The sequence below is a fragment of the Tupaia chinensis genome, unplaced genomic scaffold, assembly GCF_000334495.1.
Source record: "Tupaia chinensis unplaced genomic scaffold, TupChi_1.0 Scaffold000018_1, whole genome shotgun sequence".
Taxonomy (NCBI): Eukaryota; Metazoa; Chordata; class Mammalia; order Scandentia; family Tupaiidae; genus Tupaia; species Tupaia belangeri.
Window position 1 is genome coordinate 1,147,326 of NW_006159448.1, and position 15,054 is coordinate 1,162,379.

A 15,054-nucleotide genomic window follows, 5' to 3' on the forward strand; every position below is an offset into this window, starting at 1 on the left:
GGAACTAGAAATGGAAAATTTTTTGTAATGTGCATGATTGAGTCACTATGCAGTGTGTACTGGATGGGAGATTGCATTTTGTGTGCTGTGATGATGCTTAGGTAAGGAATGTAAATTGAGTTACAAAAAAAAAGTTTCAGGAAAAAAAATATATCTATTCAATGACTGCAGTAAGATATGTAGCCCCAGATAGGTGCTACTTTATAGGATGCATAAAGTTTCATGATTTGTGCTCATGGAAATGTGTGTGTCACCTGTGTTTGCTATGACGCTATTTGGATTGATTAGGGTCTTTGGTGATTCAATAAAATGTGGGGGAAAAAGGGATAGAAAGCAAACATAGATACCAGAGACAGTGTGGGAGGAGAGCAGGAGGTGGCAGAGGGTAAGAGATAGGGAACCAAGGATGGGGGTAAAAAAGCAAAACATGCAGAAAACAAGAAATGGAAGATCATTTGATGACAATAACATGTTTGTTGATGTGCTTGATTGAGACAATATACAGTGTACTCTGGATGGAAAATCTCATTTTGTATGCTGTAATGATGTACAGTGAATGAATGCAAATAAATAAATTGAAATAAAAAAAATTTATTTGATGCACATGCTGTATTATATATATATATGTATATATATATATATACACACATATATATATAAATATGTACACATATAATGTATTTTTGCATAGAAAAATGTAGAAAAAAAGTCAGAAAGAGAGAGAAAAATACTCAGTAGCAAAAAGTGAAGGAAGAGAGGACCAATACAGTCATTTGTATAATTAAAACATTTAACAATATTAAAGGAAGAAAAATAATATAGCTTTGGGTATTCTCTGTTCACTTTTATCAGAAATATATAAATGAAATAAACATACATAGACATATCTGGCAAAAATATCACAAACCCTTATATATTGGTTGGATTGAACTTATAAAATGTACCTGAATGAAAATTACAGTGTCTTTTGAAAAGAAAAATTGATTATTGTGTCCAGTTATAGTCAACAGAAAATTATTGGGGACGTAGTCAATAAGAATGATAAATATTTATAGTATCAAGTAAAAACAGAGTGAAAATTATGATCATGGCATCAAGTCCTTTGACCATAGTACAGAGAATAAATGTTTTGAAAAAAAATTTGAAATATTGTGTCCATAAAGAAAAGAGTTATGAAAAGTATTTTATATTTATATATAATATACAATTTGAGTTATACAATATGTCTTCATACATTAATTTCAACATGTAGCATTTAATTATAATTTATATAGTAGATGGGGCATTGAAAATATAATTAAAATAAATAAAAAACCCATTTTATTGCTTTTTTGTATGTATTATCTTTTTCATTTACATCATGAATGTTTTCCTCTGTATTACAAATTCAAGACAGCCTAAGACTTCAGCCCTGGGCTCTGAAATCAGAAATTCTGGAATTTAAGTTCTACTACTTAGTATTATGTCATTTTTCTTAAATTACTCCATTTATCCCAGATCTAATTTCTCTATATAATGAGTATAATAAATTTATCTCCCTCACAACACTGATATACAAATTAAATGGTATTATGCGTAAAGTACTTGGCAGAGTACCTAGAAAATGCTAATTACTCATTAATTTTTTTATCATTTTAATGGCACACCTTATCTCATTATAATGTTATACCTACATTCATTTAGCCACTCCATATACGGCCTCAAAGGTTGCTTCCAAGTTTTTTAAATTATTACCAAGAATATAGTAAACATTCCTATGACAAATTCTTTATCATCTCTTTTCTTTCTTGTGGACTCCTGGGAGCAAAAGAGATTTCTAATCAAATTTGGAGAGCTTTTAGTCATTTACATATGGTTTAAAAAAAGACAAAATAAAAAATGAAGGTGCCTCAGTGGCCAAATGATATTTGCCTGATAAACTATAATGTCACATCTAGGATAGGAGTTAAAATAAAGTTATCAAATCATGTCCTTAACTGATGCAATCTCAATTAAAATGAATTTTGTAGATTGTGTGTAAGTTACTGGAATAAGAAAAGCCATGCATAATAGGTCAAAGGCTAAACATTTTATTCTTCATCTCTAATTTTATGAGGTCTTTTTTTTTTTAAAGCCACATATGAGAGAAAATATGTGATATTTTTCTTTCTGTGCTTGGAATGATCACCAATCTCACCCATTTAACCTAAAATGTCAGAATTTTGCCAATTTTAGTGACTGCATAGTAGTGCTTTGTGTATATATGCCACATTGTCCTTATCTATTCATCCGTAGACGGACATGTGGGTTGCTTGCCTACCTTGGCTATTGTGAGTAGGGCTGTAATAAGCATCAAGATGCAGATATACTGTACTGATTTTCTCTCCTTTGGCTATATTTCTAGTAGTGGGATTGCTGGATCATATGGCAGTTCTATTTTTTGTTTTTTGAGGAACCTCTATGCTGCTTTCCATAATGGCTGTACTAATATAGAATATTCCAGGCTTAGGGAGGCAGCCTGAAATAACCCTGGCACCAGTTTTATCCAGAAAACACTAACAGTCTTTATCCAATGAAGAGAGAAGAAATGTAAGTATGAAAGATATCAGAAAAGAGATGCGCATGTTAGAATCCTGTTAAATCTACACACAGAACATGATGTTATACATTTATGCGTAACTACAAGAAAAAAATACCACAGGTTATGGTACATTTTTTAGAGGACCGAGACTTTGAAAAAGAATGAATTGACTTATTTCTGAAAAAAATGTAAATAAATTCAATCTAAGAACTAAATCTAGGGCTGGCCTCATGACCTGGTGATTGAAGGAGCTGGAGCCTACATGGCTGACTGTGATTTTAGTCTCAGTTCTGGTGGCTTGAAAAACACACCAAAAGAATATGTATGCATATTCTAGATTCCAACAAAATGTAGAAAAGGAGAAGAGACTATAGTATGACCCAGCTCCACTGAGAGAGAGGTTCTTTCTCCTCCCTCTCTCTTTCTCTGGTAAATGCAACACGGCCTCTGGCGAAAAACAAAAACAAAAACAAAAACAAACTAAACCTAACAGTACATCAGTTGTGTTTGCCTCAGCAAGAAAAGAGATGGAGGCTTAGAGATGAATTGTGGACTGTTACCCCAGTTGGAGAATTGGGGATATGTCCACCTCATGTTATGATGTATTTACCCCCAAACTGTAAAGTAATGATGTCATGGAAAAGTCCAAGACCTAGAGAAAGAAGACATTAAAACTACAGAGAACTCACCATCATAGAATGCAGAGAAGTGCACAAAATCGTTTACGCAAAGCTAGAAGCATAATTCATGATTCCCTTTGCTCTACATCTGGGTGAAAATTGCAAAATTTTTAACGTGACAAATCTAAGAGCAAAGATAAACTAATGAAAACTCCCTCCAATGAAAGGTTTCTTTCTACATCTTTATTCTTAGATGTTGTATATAGTTTTTGAATTTTCTTTAGATAAAAGATGCTAAAATATCTTTTGAAGTGATCACTAAAGCGAGTTTCTAAAGTTCCAGAAAGAGTAATGAAAAATACTGTAATTCAGGGCTTATTGAGCCAGTAAGGAGGAAAAAGGGTAGGTCAAAGTATTCTATTTCTTTATTTTCCTAGAGGATGCTTTAAGATGGAGTTAAGAAATCTACTGTAAGTAGACGTGGGTCATACCTAAAGTAGAAGCCACAAATTATTGCATGTGGCTAGGAGACCTTTTTTTTTTTTTTTTTTAATTGAGGGCTGTTAACTAATTGCTGTATATTACATTATTTCAATGAAGCCTCCCATCTACTCCATGACGAAGATACTATTTAGATTCCTTCTTCAGTTCGAGACTGTGTATTTTGCCCCATATCACATAGCTGGTAAGAGAAAGAGCAAGGATTCAAAGTTGGGAATTCTGCATGATTCTCAAGCCCGTTATTTTAAACCCTCTACTCTCTAGCATTTGGTTAGAGACAGTAATTCAATTCAGGGTGGGGAAGGCTCATAAAATCTGGTAGCCTAAGCCTTCTGTCTAAATTTTACATTTATATCTGAGACTGTAATAGGTAATATAAGAACTTCGATATAGAAGTATCTGCATTATTAAACTTCCTATTTGATTAGCAATGATAAGGCTTAATAATGCAGGTAAAGAAATTGTAGGAGTGACACCTGTCTGTAAAAAATTGATCTGTACCCTGTCATGCAAATAAAATGAATTAATATCATTAAAAAGACCAGAATATAAAATATGTATGAGAATGTAAACAGCTACTGTTAATGTAAGAGACATAGAACCACCACATGGCATGGTGGTTAAGGTAGTAAATCCCACATGGTCAATGGCCCAGTTGGAGTCCTGAACCTGGTGGCCTGAAAACATTCTGGGTTCATGTGCATGTGTGCCCAAAATCCTGGGACTTCGAAGAAAGGATTGTGACATGACCAGCCTCCCTTGGGGGAGAGAGGGATGATTTCTCACTTTCATTCTCTCTCTGTCTCTGTCTTTCTCTGGCATGTGCATATGCCATCTGGCCAAAAAAAAAAAAAAGAGAGAGAGAGAGAGAGAGATAAAAATAGAGATAAAGACCAGGTGAAAACACTTCAAGATTGATGATAAGAATGAACATGCGAAATATAACGAGTGGGAGTAAAAAGAACACTGAGAAATGTTAAGACCATGTGGTTGCCAAGGAGACACCAAACCATGCTGGAGATGACCTAGCTAGGAGAAATATTCACAAGAAATACAAGAAATACAATGGTTTTGGGAGAAATCTGCTGGCGATCACATTCTAAAGCAGCATATGGGAAAATAATGCATGCTAGAATATTTGATTTTGAAAAATGTGGAAAATGGCATTCAATTTAAGAATGCCAAAGTTGAAGAACTGTCTGTGTAAAGAAAGGAGTACCAGAGAACAATACGTTCACTTCACTACAAGGTACTGAGGGATAATTATCTAGTAAAGAATACAGTGACTTTGCTGGTGGCACTGAGGATTAGCAGCGAAACATACAGGTTGTTTTTTTGTTTTGTTTTGTTTTATTTTTGGCTGACTCACAATAAAATTATTTAAGTCTTGAGTAATTTAATTTTTTATTTGAAACAGCAGACTTGCAGAATCAATCTATTTCTACCTATCATTTAACATATTCTGCTTGTAATTTGTTTGTTAGCCACTAGGTGACTGCTGACACTGCATTTATAAAGCAAGGCCAAATCACTAGGATTACTGCCACTGTAGTTAAGATATGAGCAAAGTACACAGTACAAAGAAATGCATTTTTTTGAGAGAGAGAGAGATTTTTGCTAGAGGGTGCATGTGCTCACCAGAGAGACAGAGACAAAAAGCAAGAAATCACCCCCTAAAGGGGATGGCCACACCATAATCCCTTCTTCTCCATTCTCCTTTCGGAATTTTGGGCATGCACGCACACATGCCTGGCATGAATTTTAAGCCACTAGGTCTGGGACTGGAACAGCAGTCGACCATTTGGGAGTCCAGCAACGTAACCATTACATCATTTGTTGGTCCCCAGAAATGCATTTTTCTATAACTTAACTGTGAATCTGGTTTATCTTTGCATAGTATACAACACCTAGTGTCTTGTATATGGAAATTGCTTTTTGAGTTTTATTGAATGCTTCACTCACTAATCATTATGAATGTTAAAGTGTGAGTGTCTTTAGAGGGAGATTAAAAGAAGTAAAATTATGAAGAACAGTTGGGATTTTTCTTTTTAATATAAGACATGTTTTTCAATGTTTAATGGAATGAATAATAATTTTTCTCTCTTATTTATTCTTCAGATAATGAGAAACTCCAGACCTCTACAAAGTTCATTAATTCTTTGGAAAAAATGATAAAACCTTATTTGGTGCAGTTTAACTGAGAATTTTCTTATGGCATTGCTTTCTACATAAAACTAGCATCTCACCATCAGTGTCCACACAAGAATTGCTTTTCGCTTGATTTGACTATATTACATGATTAATGTTAGGATAACTTGTACAATTTTAATATATAAGGAAATGTGTCTCCACTAGAGTACACTGTGCTTCTCAGAAAGAATCATGAGAACATTTGGGGGAGGGACAGGGAGGCAAAGCATTAATGGCACAAAGAGGTGTGGTATTATCTGTTGAAGATATTTTGTAGTTTTATCAACAGTACTAGGGAGAAATGTTCACCTGTTGAAATATCCATTTTTAAGACAAATAATAATGCGATTAAATGTATGGAAGAAATGAAATGAAAATAAATAATAAATAATAAAAATAAAAATAAATAAAATTTAAAGGAATAAATGGAAAGTCAATGGATCAAAAGTTTAAATTAAGATACAGTATGGGGCCAACAGGCAGTGTTGTGGTTAAGGTGCTGGATCCCACATGGCTAACTCTGCTGTTCGAGTCCCAGACCTGGTAGCTTGAATAATATGCCAAGTGCATGTGCTTGCATGACAAAATCCCAAGAGGAGAATAAAGATAAGGAGTCACGGTGGGTCCATCCCCTCTGGGGGGTGATTTCTCTTTTTTTTTTTCTCTCTCTCTCTTTCTCTGGTGCATATGCACACTATGGTAAAAGTCTAATAAAAAATGCAGTATGTTTAACGAAAATATATTTATTTAGAAGAATATTTAATTCTGACTTTGTCAATTGCACTTTACGCTTGGTCCCCAAATACCATTGTTACTTATATTCTCACACTGAAAGAAATATTGCAGCTGACTTACTTCCATCTTTAGGATCTCACATGATATTCATTGATAAATTCATACTCCCAAACTGCCTCATAAAAAGTTCAAGCCCTTCTTCCTAAAGTCTTCACAAGCAAAAAGCACTCCTTGTAAAAATAGCTACATTTTATTCATTATAATAATGATGATGCCCTTTTTTTCCTCCAATCTTTTTCTCTTAAATAGAAAATTCACTTTGTTTCTTGAAACTTGAATAAAAAACACATCAATCAAGGTAAACTTTAGTAACTGTTTTCTATCAATTAACCTATTAACAGAAACTACTGTTGCATGTAATTTCTTCCTTTGTGTGGCCTTGTTTTAGATATTAATTTTCAAATTTCTCCTTACTCAATGCATTGACCATCTCTACATGTTGAAGAATATTTTAATTAAACTAATCATTAGATGGCATTGTCCACATACTCCATTAGCTCAATTCTTTAAATAATTATTTATTTAATTTTATTAATCATTATTACTATTATTAATTTTAACTTGCTAGGGGGAACATGCACTCACCAGAGAGAAATAGAAAGAGAGAGGGAAAGTGAGAAAGCAAGTTGTTAGGTCTGGGACTCAAACCATATTCGGCCATGTACGAGTCCAGCACCTTAACTACCACACTACCTGTTGACTCCTCACTAACTCAATTTAAACCAGTTTCAGGAATATTATTTTGACTTTCTGTGAACTCCTTTTTTTTTTTTTGGAGAGATTTTTGTTATAGAGCACACACGCTTGCCAGCGAGACAGAGACAGAAAGCAAGTAATCACCCACCAGGGGGGATGGCCACATTGCAATCCCTTTTCTTCCATTCTCCTCCTGGGATCTTAGGAACACACACACACTCCCCGTGTAAGTTTTATGCCAATGGTTCCAGGACTTGAACCGTGATCTGCCATGAGGAAGTTCAGTGACGTAACCACTACACCATCTGCTGGCCCCTGTGAACTCCTTTTTAAAGAATAAAATTTAAAGACTTCCTAGTAAATAATGGCATAAGGTTTATAATAGAACATTTTAAATGCTGCTTGGTCAAGATCTTAAATGTTGACTAAAGTTTTAGTTTGATCTGAATAATAAAATTTATTGCACAATAAAATGTGATTATACCCACTGTATTTAAAATAAAAGCTAGATGTCAGATAGTGATGCATTGTAAAATGCAATGTATTACAAAGCTGACCCATGTGGGAAGGCTCCAGGGTCATATCCAGAGACTTTCCTGAGCATGGCAGGCATGCATCTGCCCATGATTCAGGGGATATACTGTGGCATCAGAACCCATCCAAGAGCTGTCTTTTTCTCTCTGTCTCTCTCTTCCTCTCTTAATTGTGAATTAAATAAACCAAAACAAAAATAAAATAAAAAAACTAACTGCTTGAGATTTTAAGCTGACAAGTGTTCTGAATTTTTCATGTGAAAAAAAGCTAAGCAAAAATGAATGATACACAAATATTTTGATCACTATTAAAGGCACCAATGTTGTAGTATACCTTACAGTTTTAATTTGAAAGATAATATATCTTTAAATGAACCATGCATTTTAAACCATGATACAGTTATCCAATTACTTTTCCTTCTCCACCACCTTAAATGGCAATGGAGTAGTGGAAGAGTATGAGTGTATGATTAGGGGGCTTCTGGTATCCTTCTTTATGTCAAACTACATTTAATGCTACATTTTTCAATTCTATAAACTCTATTAAAAAAAATACTAATTCAGACTACTGCAAAAATCACCACAAAGTTATTTGACCTCTAGAAACTGAAAGATCTTATCTTATGACCTTGTCAGGTATTATGATTTTTGAAAAATGGCACTCAAATTGAAGATGTTTTTCTTAACTCAATTGGCTGTTTTGAGCATGAGGTCATCATTTAAATATGTGTTGGCATTTGGGAATGAGGAATGTGTGTGGTGAGGTAAGTTTTCAAGGATAGAGTTGAGAAGTTAGAAGAAGGTACAGTCTGTTAGAAAAATCGTATTTGTATTTGTCATTTATTTTACTTTCAAGTATTACCAAAAATTACTTCTGTACAAGGAATATGAGTAGGCAGCTTCTGCAATCCAGCTCAATTGTTTGAATTTTTCTCTGCAGAAATGGAGGTGAGTAAAATCTCCCTGAATATTGTTCAAAGTCTGAGTATACTCACTTGTAATCATGTAACTCAGTACTGATTAAATGCAGCACAAAAGTACTGTTGTTTGATGATGGAAAAATACAAAACCTCAGAAATATTCCCAATGGCCTTGGGGCAAACTGGCGGCTGTTTAGGAGTAGTTTAGTCCTGTGCCTTTTCCAACACAATTGTACTCAGATTTTGGCTCCTTTCCAATTATCAGAGCAGCTCCTTAAATCTCCAGAAACAAAACAAAACAAAACAAAACAAAACAAAAACCCTGGTGTTGCTGATTCCCCTTACTATAGTTGTTTTCTAGGTACTTGACAATACATGGAAGGACAATCTTACTTTTCTTGACAGCTAGTTTATGGTATTCTTTATATTAGTATTCATTCTACTATGCTCATTGTATTATCACTCCACAAGAATAACTATTCTCATTTTATGTTGATTAACACATTGGTACACAAAGTTGGAGGTGCTGTCAGAAAATCCTTGGCCAGTGGGATGGTGTCATTCAGATAGAACAGGCAAAAGTGTTTATTTTGGACAAGGGAAGGCTCATTCATCCTCTGTAGCAGTACCTCATTATTAAATGACTTTTTGGAGTGCTGAGTTGTACATGGTGTGAAAAATAACTAAATTAAAATGACTCATATTGAGAGAACAACTTGCTTACACATTGTAATTTAATTAATTTGGATATGGTGAATTGGCACACAGCATTCATTCTAACCTCATTCTGCCATTACATATGGCAGAAGCTAAAACACCAAAAAGTAGACATACTCATTGCTCATGAAGATAGGCTTCTGAAAATTATGCGCCCTATTTCCTACCATTTAAAAAGGAGTAAAGCTAATGATTTGGCTATTAAGGCTGTCATGTGCTATTGAGATGCTTGATTTTTCTGCATCTGTCACTAGCTGCATAATCGTCCCGAGGCAGTGTGGGTATGAACAGAAGCAGTTGCTTGATCAGTAGATCTCATTTTGGATGATGTTCTTAAGCTTGCTTATAACAGTAGCTTCACGATTTGTAGGTTTCTGTTTCCAATAGAGCTAGCAACTTTACTGACTGACCAATCTAGAAGTGATTTCCATATTTTCATTCAAAGATCATGCCTGAGCCCACTATTTCACCTGTTTTAAATATATGTTAATAATTCATTTACGGTATTGAAGTGTTTTAAGTGGCTTTTGTTTACTGCAAGATAACCCTGATAGAAGTATTCTTGTTTTCCATAGGATTTCACTCAAGAGTGAATAATAAAAAGAGAATGTTAAGGCCAACAGTTGGTTAAGGTGCTGGACTCCCAAATGATCAATGGCTATTTGAGTCCCAGATCCAGTAAATTGAAAATCATGCTGGGCATGTGCACGTACATGCTCAAAATCCCAAGAGCGGAAGAGAAGGGATTGTGGCATGGTCACCCCTTCTGGAAGTGATTTCTTATTTCCTCTCTTTTTGTCTCTCTCTGGTAAGTGCACATGCTCTATGGCAAAAACAAACAAAAGAAAGAAAAAGAAAAGAAAAAGAAAGAATATTAAGGATTACAAATTCTAGTAATAGTAGAATTGTTTGTTATAGGCTAATTATCCCTCCAAGAGGAATGATAACAGTTGTACTAAATGTAAACATGTATCTGTGTGATGGTAACTTCAAATGATTATTGACAATATAAAACTTAAATAATAATAATAAGATCTTTTGGAACTTAAAATAATCAAATAAAAATTATGAAATTGTGCATGAATCAGGAGGGAATATAAGTAGAATTAAGGTATTCTAAGTTTTTTGCATTTCCATAAAGTGGTGCAAAGATGCATGCAAGTTATAATCACTAGCGTAGCCACACAAAGGCAGATAATGCACAGCTAATAACCCAGTACACATAACATGCAATAATAAAGACAGTTGATTAATCCAGGTAGCAGCGAGAAAGAAAAGGAAGATAAAGCTGTTTAGACACATAGATTAATAAATACATGACAAGATGTCCACTGTCATTAGTTATTAGAGGTATACAAACCAAAATAGCCATAATCAATCATTAAAAAAGAAATAAACAATAACAATTTAGGTGAGAATGTGGAGAAATTAAAACCATACATTGTTTGGTAGGAATGCAAACTGGTAGAATTACTTAGGAAAAAAAATAAATGACAACTTCTCAAATCGTTAAATATGTAGTTGAGGGGACCAGCAGATGGTGTAATGGTTATGTTGCTGAACTCCCACAAAGTTGGCAGAGATTTGAGTCCCGGACCTGGCGGCTTAAAACTTATGCCAGATGTATGTTCGTGTGGGCCCAAAATCCCAAGAGGAAAATGGACCAGAAAGGATTGCAGTGTGGCCATGCCCCTTGGTGGGAGGGTGACAACCCAGAAACTCCATTATTGATATATACACAAGATAATTGAAAAATGTCCATACAAAAACTGAATATGACTACATTTAGCAGCATAATTCACAATTTAGTCGTGAAAACAACCCAAATGTGCATTAGCTGTGTTTGCCAATGGTAGATAAACAAAATGTGACATATCCATACAAAGGGATATTATTCAGCAATATAAAGGAATAAAGTACTGGTGCATACTACAATGTGAACAAATCTCAAAAACATGCTAAATTTAAAAAGCAAGGCATAAATGAACCCATTATTTATAATTACGGTTATATGGCATGTCCAAACTAAGCATATCCTTAAAGACAGAAAGTAGATTAGTAATTCTCAGGGACTGAGAGGAAGAAGGGATAGAAAGTATATTGCTCATAGTACTTCACACATGGTATTTCTTTTGGGGTTACAAAAATGTTCTGTGGGCCAGTAGTAAAGGTGCCGGACTCCCATGTTGTGGACTGTGGTTTGAGTCCTGGACCTGGTGGCTTGAAACTCACACCAGGTGCATGTGTGTACCAGCCCCAAAATCCTGAGAGGAGAATGGAAAAGAAGGGATTGCAGTGTGGCATTCCCCACTAGGGAGTGATTTCTCATCATCTGTCTCTCTGTCTCTCTGTCTCTCTGTGTGTCTCTAGCGAGCACATATGCCTTATAGCAAAATCCTCTAAAAAAATGTTCTGAAACTATTATAGTAAGTGGTGATGGTTGCACAATCTTGTTAAAAGCTACAGAATCAAACTCTTTAGAAGGGTGAATTTTTGTGACATCTGAGTTATAGCTCAATTTACAAAGTAAAGCATGAAAAAGATAAACCTTAAACAAAAGAAGTCTAGAGTGACTATAGTAATATAACACAAAGTAGATTTTAATAAAACAATATGACCAGGTAAAGAAAGACATTAATTATAACAGCAGGACCAATTCATTAGGAAGAAATAAAAATTCTATATGTGTACATATACTATGTTAGATGTTCAGAATACATAATGTAAAATCTAAAATTGTTAGAAGAAAACAAATCTATAATCATATTGATAGCTATTTCAACACTCTCGTCTCTACTTACAGACTGAATAAAAAGAAAATTTGTAAGTATATCAATACAAGCAACAATATTAAGAAAATGGACATAATTGGCATTCATAAAACACTTTGGTTAACAACAAGGGTATGTACATTCTTTCCTAAAATACGTTTTGGGGAAGTAATTTATTAGGAAATAAAGTTCACCCATTGTAAGTGTACAATACGGTAAGTTTTAATAGGTTTACATAGATGTGTTCCCATAATGATAATCCAGTTACAGAACACTGAGAATATTACAGTAAGTTCCCTCATACCTGCGCAGTCAGTAGCTGCTCCCACTCTTAGCCTCAGGCAATAAGTGATCTACTTTCTGTTTCTATTACTTAGCTATTTTTCAAGTTCTATCTGAATGAAATTGTAAAATGAGCAACTTTTTGTATTTGACTTCATTAATTGTCTTTGACGATTATCTTGGTTGTTCCAGGTATCAGCATTTCATCCCCTTAAATTGTGTTGTAGTATTCTAGTGTAGAAATATATCACAATTTGCTTATCCATGCATTGGTTCATGGACTTTTAGATGATTTCTAGTTTTTATGCTGCTAAGTACTGGAAGATATACATCTTTCTGTGGATATATGTTTTTATTTGGGGAGTAGGTAGGTGGAAGTAGAATACTTGGGTCATATGGTAAATGAATATTTAAAATGTTAAGAAGCTGACAGTTTTTCAAAGTAGGTGTATCATTTTACACTCTTGCCAACTATATGTGAGGATTTAAGTTTCTTCACATTCATGTCAGCACTCGGTATTGTCTTTGTTTCAGTATTCTTCCTACTGTGTATGTAACGATATCTCATTGTGCTTTGAATTTCTGTATTTCTAGTGGCTAATAATGTTAAGTGTCTTTTAATGTTCTTAAGAGCTAGTACTAGTTCCTGGTAGAGTGTCTATTAAAAAACGTTACTTTTTAGAGACAGGGTGGGATATTTATTTCCTTATTATTATGTTTTGAGTTCTTTATAAGTTCAAGATATAAGTTCCTTATATGATATATTACTTTTAAGAATTTTCTCCTAGCATTTGACATGTATTTTCTTTTTCCAAGGCTTTGCCAAAAGGCTCCTGTACTTGACAGAGAAAGACAGAGAGATGCAGCATGATTTTCTCTTTTTCTTTCTTTCTTTTTTTTTTTTTTTTTGGTTGTCACATGATCCTTTATTGAGATGTTTTCTTGTGTACTTCTTAACTAGCTGGGCATTCCACTGTGCCACTGTTGATGTCATCGATGATGTCATGAGGGTGGCGGCCATCGACATTGCAGCCTACAGACTGGGCTGTTCCCAGGATCTCTTTAATGGTTCCAGAGAGTTCTCTGCCCAAACACCAGGCAATGCTGACAATCTTGTCAAAAGTGACGATCCCAATATGTTTAATATTCTTCTGCTTCTTTGTGTCTCTTGGCAGTTCCTTGAGGGCTTTGATGATCAGTGCAGAGGCAGAAGGCACCACTTCAATCTGGGCCTGTCTCTCCTGAATAGCCAGTTTCCCGGTAATCCTCAGGCCCTACCTGTTGCCTTGGGGTTGTCATCACTGACCTTTATTGGACACAGACTCAGGGAGCTGATCTTGGGGGCCAGGGAAGACATGGCACCATCTTTGCCACTGGTACTCCTCAGGTACACAACTTTTTTCTGGCTGGGGTCGAACTTGAGCAGCATAGTGGAGGCGGCTGGTGTTGGATGAACCCAGATTCCAGACGATGGAAGAAAGTTGCACCGACACCTCCTCTGAGCCCAAACTGAAAGCCCAAGCATGATTTTCCAGGTGCTGGGTCCAGAACTTGATTGGCCATGTGGAAGTCCTGTCCCTAAACCATCATGCCATCTGCTTACCCCTGCTTGTTTTTATTTGTTTGTTTGTTTGCTTTCATTTTAATTGCCAGAGGACACGTGCAATTGTCAGAAAGAGAAAGAGAGAGGGAGAAAGCATTTCCCTTTCCACAGGGCATGGTCACATCACAATCCCTTCTTCGTTTCTTCATCCTGTAGGGATTTAGGGCATGCTTGCACCATGCCTGATGATTTTTAAGTCATCAAGATGAGATTCAAACCTGCAATTGACCATGTAGGATTTGGCTCCCTTAACTACTAAGCTATAGAGCTGGCAGATTATTTATATCATTAATAGACTCTTTTAAAGAACAGATACTTCAAATATTGAAGATATCAAGTTTTCCTATTTTTTTTGGGGGGGGGGTAATGCTTTTGGTATATCTTTTTTATTTTTTTCCTAATCTGAAGTCACAAATATTTTATGTTTTTTCCTAGTTTTATGTCTTATCTCTTATATATTTGTCTCTGGTTCATTTTTGAATCAACTTTAGACACACACTTTTTAGGGCCACATGAAATGTTAATCCAGACATGCTATACTTAACTGTAAAAGAAGCCTCAATGTGCTCAAAAGAATTAAAATCATAGAAATTATTCTTTCTATCCCAATGGTATTAATTTATAAATCGACTGTTAGTCAGAATTCTCGAGTGAAACAACCAAAAAGTGTGTGTGTGTGTATGTGTGTAAAGAAAGAGAGAAATTTATTATAGAAATTGGTTCTCACTATTATGAAAGCCAAGAAGTCCCATGAGCTGCTATCTGTAAGCCAGAAAATCAGGAAAGCAGATAGTATATTTTAGCCTCAGCTTCAAGGCCTGAGAACCAGGAGAATTGATATTTCTCCCTGGTGAGACTGAAGGCCT

General features: G+C 35.0%; 1 pseudogene; it reads right to left on the reverse strand.

Annotated features, from left to right (window-relative positions):
- Positions 1–13,483: 13,483 nt before the first annotated feature.
- LOC102472021 (60S ribosomal protein L12 pseudogene) lies at positions 13,484–14,029 on the reverse strand (annotated as a pseudogene).
- Positions 14,030–15,054: the final 1,025 nt, after the last annotated feature.